The sequence below is a fragment of the Ursus maritimus genome, unplaced genomic scaffold (genome assembly GCF_017311325.1).
Source record: "Ursus maritimus isolate PB19 unplaced genomic scaffold, ASM1731132v1 scaffold_29, whole genome shotgun sequence".
Taxonomy (NCBI): Eukaryota; Metazoa; Chordata; class Mammalia; order Carnivora; family Ursidae; genus Ursus; species Ursus maritimus.
In genome coordinates, this window is record NW_024425452.1 from 29,221,051 (window position 1) to 29,228,304 (window position 7,254).

The window sequence follows — 7,254 nt, forward strand, 5'->3', positions numbered from 1 at the left end:
GTGTTAGTGAAAATACTATGGCTAACTCTGTAGAATGGGAGGCCTTTGCTGCCACGCTTCCCCCACTACACATAAGTTCCTCACATTGCTCATGTATACATCCAAGTCTCTCAAAGTTGTGTCTGATTAGAAGAACTTAAGTCATGAGTCTGTCCTCACTCAGACTGTAAAGAGTTAACAAATGTTGTGTTTTCTGATTCTTAGCTGGAGAAGATAGGATTTATAGTATGGAGATGATAGAAAATAGAGTGAGTATTCTAAGATATGAGGTGATCAGAAATGGCAAAAACCCACTGCAGTTGCTCTTCCCTACCACATTAATATATATCCTTCTTCCCAACATAATCTTTCAAATAGCAAAACGCTCTCACCTATCCTATTGCCACTACCTATTAACAAATATATCACCACCTTCTCAAGAAGAAAGAAAACATCTCATCAACCATAATATCCATGGTAGGACCAGTGAATTTCACGACAGTTGGCCCACTGATTCATTTCTTTTACTGAAAAGAGTTCTCAAAAAGGCAAAAATGTTACGTGAAATGTCTTAATAGTGAACACGATATTCCACAAAGCTTGTGAATGGTGTTACTGTAGGAAGTAAGACGAGCATGGAGGCAAATATAAATCCAAATTAGGCATCTATCCTACCAAGGACAAACTATTTCTAATCCGTAATGGAAGTAGCTCCATGTAATTAATTCACCACCAAGAATCAGATACTTTTCCTGGAGTATAGAACCATAGTGAAGGCTTAGGATTGTTTCCTACTGTGGGTCATTTGGGTAATCAGCAGTCATGGTGTCCAGCTCAGCCTTGTTGTGGGAGATCTACATAAATCTGCTGTTCTTGTCACCATGATCACTTTATTACTGAGTGTACTGGGCAAGTATTGGGGTGGCTAGGAAGGAATCAGACTTTCATCCATTTATCAGGTCATTTTGTTCAACTGATTATTGAGAGTTTTTTCCACAGTGAGAATCTTTGACAGAGTATTCACTTGGGATGTAAATATTGTTAATCTCTCAGCCCATTTTGAGTAATGAGTCCCTAAATCTAATCCCAAATCTTCTCCAAGTTTGTTGCGCCTGAATGCAGACCACCTGTTCAAACTATTGCTCATGAATCAGTACAAAGCCAGCCTTCAGCCACCCCTCTCTAGACTAAGCAGAAACCAGAATAGTCCTTTGAACTTCTATATTTTGACAGGATTTTCCTTTCCTACTGAGATTTATGGCCACCCTGCATGGGCTTAATGTAACAGCAGTCCAGTTCTGATTAGTGCCAGCATATCAGGCTGAGTAAACTTAAGTTAGACTCAAATTATTTCCTTCTTGGTCCATTTGTTATAGGACCTCAAGAGCCACACATGTGAGTTGACAGAGGAGTGGCAGAGAAAAACATTAGGACACAGGGAGCATGAAGTGACAAAGATTCTCTCCTTGACCAAACTCTAATTGTACCCTCTGAGCCTTCTTCTTGATGAGGCCTCAACTTTGGTGCCAAAGACTTCAGACTCTCAACACAAATTGTTTTGTCCACCCATCACACACACACACACACACACACACGCACACGCACACGCACACGCGTGCGCGCAAAAATACATATCCCACATTAAAAGACTTGAACAAGCCCTAGCATAATTTCTAATAGCTCAAGGCTGCATCCCTAGGATGACCCTAACTCTTTAAAGTGGCTGCCTGAAAGAAACCTCAAGGCTGCCAAACAAATTTTTACCATTTTCTTTCTAGCCAGTACATCATCAGGCCTCTGACCTTCCTTTCTTAGAGCATTTACTAACCAAGGCTTACCACCATGAATTCTTCTGTCCGTGTATCTCCTACAACTCAGGATCGTCTTCTCAAGGACCTAAAAATCATTCCTTTGAAATAGTATCATCAGAAGGGATAGTGCCCTCTCTCCCAGTCTCTGTGGTAGGAAGCAATCCTAACTTCAATAATTGACAGCTAACAGACACAGTTGGTCTAACTGTATTTGCATTGGCCAACTCTTTGTAATTTTTCACTTCTCTGGTTCTGCTCAAGCCCCCCTTCCTTCTCCCACTTTATTTATTTATTTATTTATTTATTTCCTTCTTTCCTTCCTTCCTTCCTTCCTTCCTTCCTTCCTTCCCTCCCTCCCTCCCTCCCTCCCTCCCTTCTCTTCTTGGCTGGGTACAGTATACTTTATTGATGGTACATGACAAAGTAGGGCTCCCCAAGCCCCTCCCCTTCTTCAGGGGGTCTGGGATAGAAACTGTGCAGAGGTCTGGAGATTCTCAGTGTGTTGGGGAATACTCAAGGACTCCCCAGCTGCCGAGGGCCTCTCTCTTCCTCTTGCTCTCACTGGGGGCTCTTACTCCTTGGAGCCCATAAGGTCCATCACCCTGTTGCTGTAGCCAAATTCATTGTCATACCAGGACATACCAGCTTGACAGAGTGGTCTTTGAGAGCAATGCCAGGCCCAGCATTGAAAGTGGAAGAGTGAGTGTCACTGTTAAAGTTGCAGGAGACAACCTGGTCCTCAGTGTAGCCCAGGATGCCCCTGAGGAGGCCCTCTGATGCCTGCTTCACCACATTTTTGATATTATATTTGGCGGCTTTCTCTAGGTGACAGGTCAGATCCACAACTGACACATTGGGGTGAGGACACAGAAGCCCATGCCATTGAGCTTCCCATTCCACTCAGAGATGACCTTGCCTACAGCCTTGGTGGCACCAGAAGCAGGGATGATGTTCTGGGCAGCCCCTTTGGCCATCATGCCACAGCTACCCAGAGGGGCCATCCACAGTTTTCTGGGAACAGTGATGGCATGAACTATGGTCATGAGTCCCTCCATGATACCAAAGTTGTCATGAATGATCTTGGCCAGAGAGGCCAAGCAGTTGGTGGTGCAGAAGGCATTACTGACAATCTTGAGGGAGCTGTCATACTTCTCATGACTCACAACCATCACAAACATGGGGGTATCAACAGAAGAGGCAGAGATGATGACCACCCCTCAAGTGAGCCCCAGCCTTCTTCATGGTTGCAAAGACCCCAGTGGACTCCACAATATACTCAGGATCAACATCACCCTATTTGATGTTGGCAGGATCTTGCTCCTGGAAGATGGAGATGGGATTTCCATTGATGACAAGTTTCCCATTCTCAGCCTTGACTGTACCATGGAATTTGCCATGCATGGAATCATACTGGAACATGTAGACTATATATCTGAGGTCAATGAAGGGGTCACTGACGGTGACAATATCCACTTTGCTAGAGTTAAAAGTAGCCCTAGTGACAAGGCACCCAATATGGGCAAATCTGTTTACTCCAACATTCACCATTGTGTTTCAGGGACACAGCTGGCACTGCGCCCAAAGATGTGGCTGTCCATCAAACAGGGAGGAGCAGAGAGCCTATCATTCTCCCTTTAAATACCCAGTCACTTTTGTAAAAATTGAAGTTGAGCTTGATTTACCCTGTACCACCTTTTTCCCTATTGCAATAGTATATTGCTGATTAAAAACTCTTTTTACCACTTTAACTACTGTCCAGTTTTGTTTATCTTTGATGAAAATACCTGCTCATGCAACTAATTTGTTTCAGGATCTGCTTGAGGTCAGACCTATATACACGATTTCTAATTGATGGGTTATTGCTGGACATAACCAGTTACATAGCTTGAACTAATATAACACCAAGTTAATGAATGTAAGATCAGATTATTTGTTGCTCTATTTTCAGACGTGCAGTGCCTATCATGATCTTGCTTCTACAAGGAAAACAGAAACTTGCAATCAAAAGGAGAACAGTGACTTGGAAAGTGGTCACAGCTTTATTACAAAACCTTAGAAACCTGTATTATGATTCTCCTATTAAGGCTTGACACAAGCTTAATACCATGTCTCCTGCCACAAATACTTTGGGCACAACTGGATCAGCTATCATAAGGCCCATTGGAGGGTTGTTTTCATGGGTTCTGGTCCAGCTGACATATCTTTTTTTCCTGAGGCTCCCTTAAAAAATGACATCCTTTTGAATCACCTGGCAAATAATCAGAGTAACCAACATAAAAGTGGTGATAATTTTCTTCAATACCCAAAGAAACCCATGGTAACTCTTTCTTTAGAGACTTATGGGGCAAAGCACAGCAACTAGCCTTTCACTTTGAATAGTATATCTTACCATGTACCATACCATAGAATATTCAGAAACTCCGTAAGGTGGCAGACCCTTGTACTTTCATGGGATTTTTTACCCAAACTTCAGCATGCATACACGTCTCAGAAAAAAAAAAAAAATCTAGCATCCTTGCTCTCCAGTTTCTTCCCTCATGATATTATTAATATACTAAAACTGTATGATGCTCTCTGACATTGTGAGATCAAGGTCCCTCTAGAATAAATTATGGCACAGAATCATAGACATAATATAGTTTTGAGATAAGTGAGTAAAGGCCTACTGTTGTTTGTACCAGGTGAAAGCAAATCACTTTTTTGTCTGGCTGTTCGAATAGAAAAAAGGCTTTACCATATCAACAGCTGCATTCCATGTGCTATTCCAAAGCTGTTTAGATTTCCTCTTGAAATAAAACTGAATCTAGAACAGTAGTTGAGATTAGAGGTAACATGTACTTACATGAAGGAAAGCCTAATGTTATGTTCCAAGGCCTATTTCTTACCGTGCAGGTGATACAAGCTGACTGAATGAGGAAGGGAAAAGGCATAACCATCCATTGGGAATATGAATCCTTATTATTCCAAGTGAGATATGAGAAAAACTTTCAGCTTTGATTCTTTTATTTCATTTTTCATTTTAAAGGCAAAGAAAAGGCCCAGGAACATCTACTTAAGCAACCGTAATAAAATTTGGTTTACGGGTTATGACTCCAATCCGTGAATCATTCCACTTACTGATTATAATCATTTCAACTATCAGTAGGAACTAAAGAAATAGCAACAGGATGTGTGTATAAACCCACTGGGCCTACTCTGAGTACTCTCACTGAATCTCCATTGTTTTTTGTTTTTTTGTTTTTTGTTTTTTGTTTTTTGTTTGTTTGTTTTGAAGATTTTATTTATTTATTTATTTGACAGAGAGAGCTGACCCTGCCCCCCACCTGAATGTAATGGTATTGGGAGGTGGGACCTTTGGGAGATAATTAGGTATAGATGAGGTCATGAGGGTGGGCTGAATCTGCTGGTACCTTGATCTTAGACATCATGGACTCCAGAAACTATAAGTAAATCTCTTATTTTTTAAAGATTTTATTTACTGATTTGAGAGAGAGCGCGCACAAGCAGGAGAAGCAGCAGAGGGAGAGGGAGAAGCAGGCTTCCCACTGAGCAGGACCCTGGGATCATGACCTGAGCTGATGGCAGATGCTTAACTGACTGAGCCACCCAGGTGCCCCAAAATAAATCTCTTCTTGTTTAAGCCACCCAGTCTATGGTACTTCCTTAGAGCAGCCTGAGCTAAGCAAAGACACTAACTATTAATCACTATTAATCACTAACCCCAGCATTGTTAGTGAATTACAGAAATGGTTTAGGTTCAGTCAGCAGTGTCAACCTGGAATTAGTACCAATACTTAATGAAATGTCTAGGTATTTCTCTTCCTTTAGTAAACAGTTGGCCTCACAAATGGTGCAAGTCTCTTAGGAGAAGAGTAGCGATAGCCAGGGTCTATTGACTGCTTAATATGTGCTAGGTACTTTTCTAAGTGCTTTACATATATTAATTTATTTACTCCCCTTATCCAGGGATCATAAAAACTCCACTGGAATCAGGGAACTCATTTCAAACGCAGTGTCTCAAAGGTCTTCAAAGGTCTACCAAGAACAATTATCATTATGCTTTTAAATAACACTGAGTCTCTCCTTCCCAATTATTTCAATCAATAGCTGTATTAAAGTCTTGTGGGTTCCACCAGGAAATCTTTAGTAGGAGTAAGAATCACCTATGTTAAATTCACTACAGAAATTTTCATAATTTTCTGGAATTATCTTCTACTAATTAACTCAAGGTATTTTATGGCATCTTTACCTAATTCAGCATAAGCCAATCTCATGTCAAGGAACTGAGAAAGCAATTACAATTTCTGACTGATTCTAGCTGTTGACGATAGGCATTAAGGAGTGACAGGAAGGGGCGTGAAAAAAATTGGCTCCCCTTGCAAGGGACTTATCTAATGGGTCTTCAGGAAGGGCCTGAACTGGGACAGAGATTCTGTTTTGTTGCAAAGACACTCCAGGAGGTTAGGGTGTTTAGGGGTTCTCCAAATGTCTCCTTTTTAATTCTGGTGTTCTACTCTTTTCCATTCAACATGCTGTTACTAAGAAATCTGACAAAGACGTGAATTCAACCTAATCTGAAATTCAGCAACCCAGAGCATCAGATAGGTTATTTTATTCTTGGCTATGTCAGTCCTGCTGTTGCAACAAATATTTTTGACACAGACACAGAAAGTCTCCAATTCTCCTACTCTGTCTTGAGCCAAGAACTTAAAACTTGGATCTTATCATTTTCTGTTGCTAAGCTTTCCAATATAACTAGAAGCACCAGCCTTCCTTTTCTTCCTCATAATCCTGTCTTTCCTACTCATTCTATATCAATGGCTCCCTGTCTTTTCAAAAATCTTGTCTTCAATAGCCATTTCATTTTAGAGGATAATTTAAGTAACTCTTTCACATGTGCCATTAACCACCAGAGTTCCCAGTTCTGTACTATGTCTTCAGTGCCTTCAAACCCAACTAGCATAAACAATCGATTTACAAATTTTTATTTCCTTGATGGCTTGTTGGTTTCCCTGGCACCAAATACCATATTGGTCAGGATTCTTAACTGCAAACATTAGAAAATATTCTGATTTAAGAAGAAAATTAGTGTTTAAAAGAATATTATGGAACTCACATAAATTAGAGAAGGACCAGAGGACAAGATTCTGAAGACACAGGAACAATGACACCACACCACGGAGAATGCTCTGAAGAAGATATCATGGCTATGCCATTTGGAACTGATTGCCCTTAGGATTAAATGCCTGATATTCCACTCCCTTCCTTCCCCCAACCATCAGAAAGAACCAAAATCTCTGTCATTACATGTGCCGGGGTGTGTATTCCTCTTTTCAGGGTCACCTTTTCAAAATGCTAGCTTTCTAATGTAAATTTCAAGTGGGTCCAAATAATTGGAGAAACTGAAGTCACATGCCTGCATCTAAAACTGCAAGAAAGTCTGGAATATAATTATTCTGTGCTC

The 7,254-nt window shown here is 40.8% G+C and overlaps 1 pseudogene; it reads right to left on the reverse strand.

Annotated features, from left to right (window-relative positions):
- Positions 1–2,361: 2,361 nt before the first annotated feature.
- On the reverse strand, positions 2,362–3,545 carry LOC103657406 (annotated as a pseudogene).
- Positions 3,546–7,254: the final 3,709 nt, after the last annotated feature.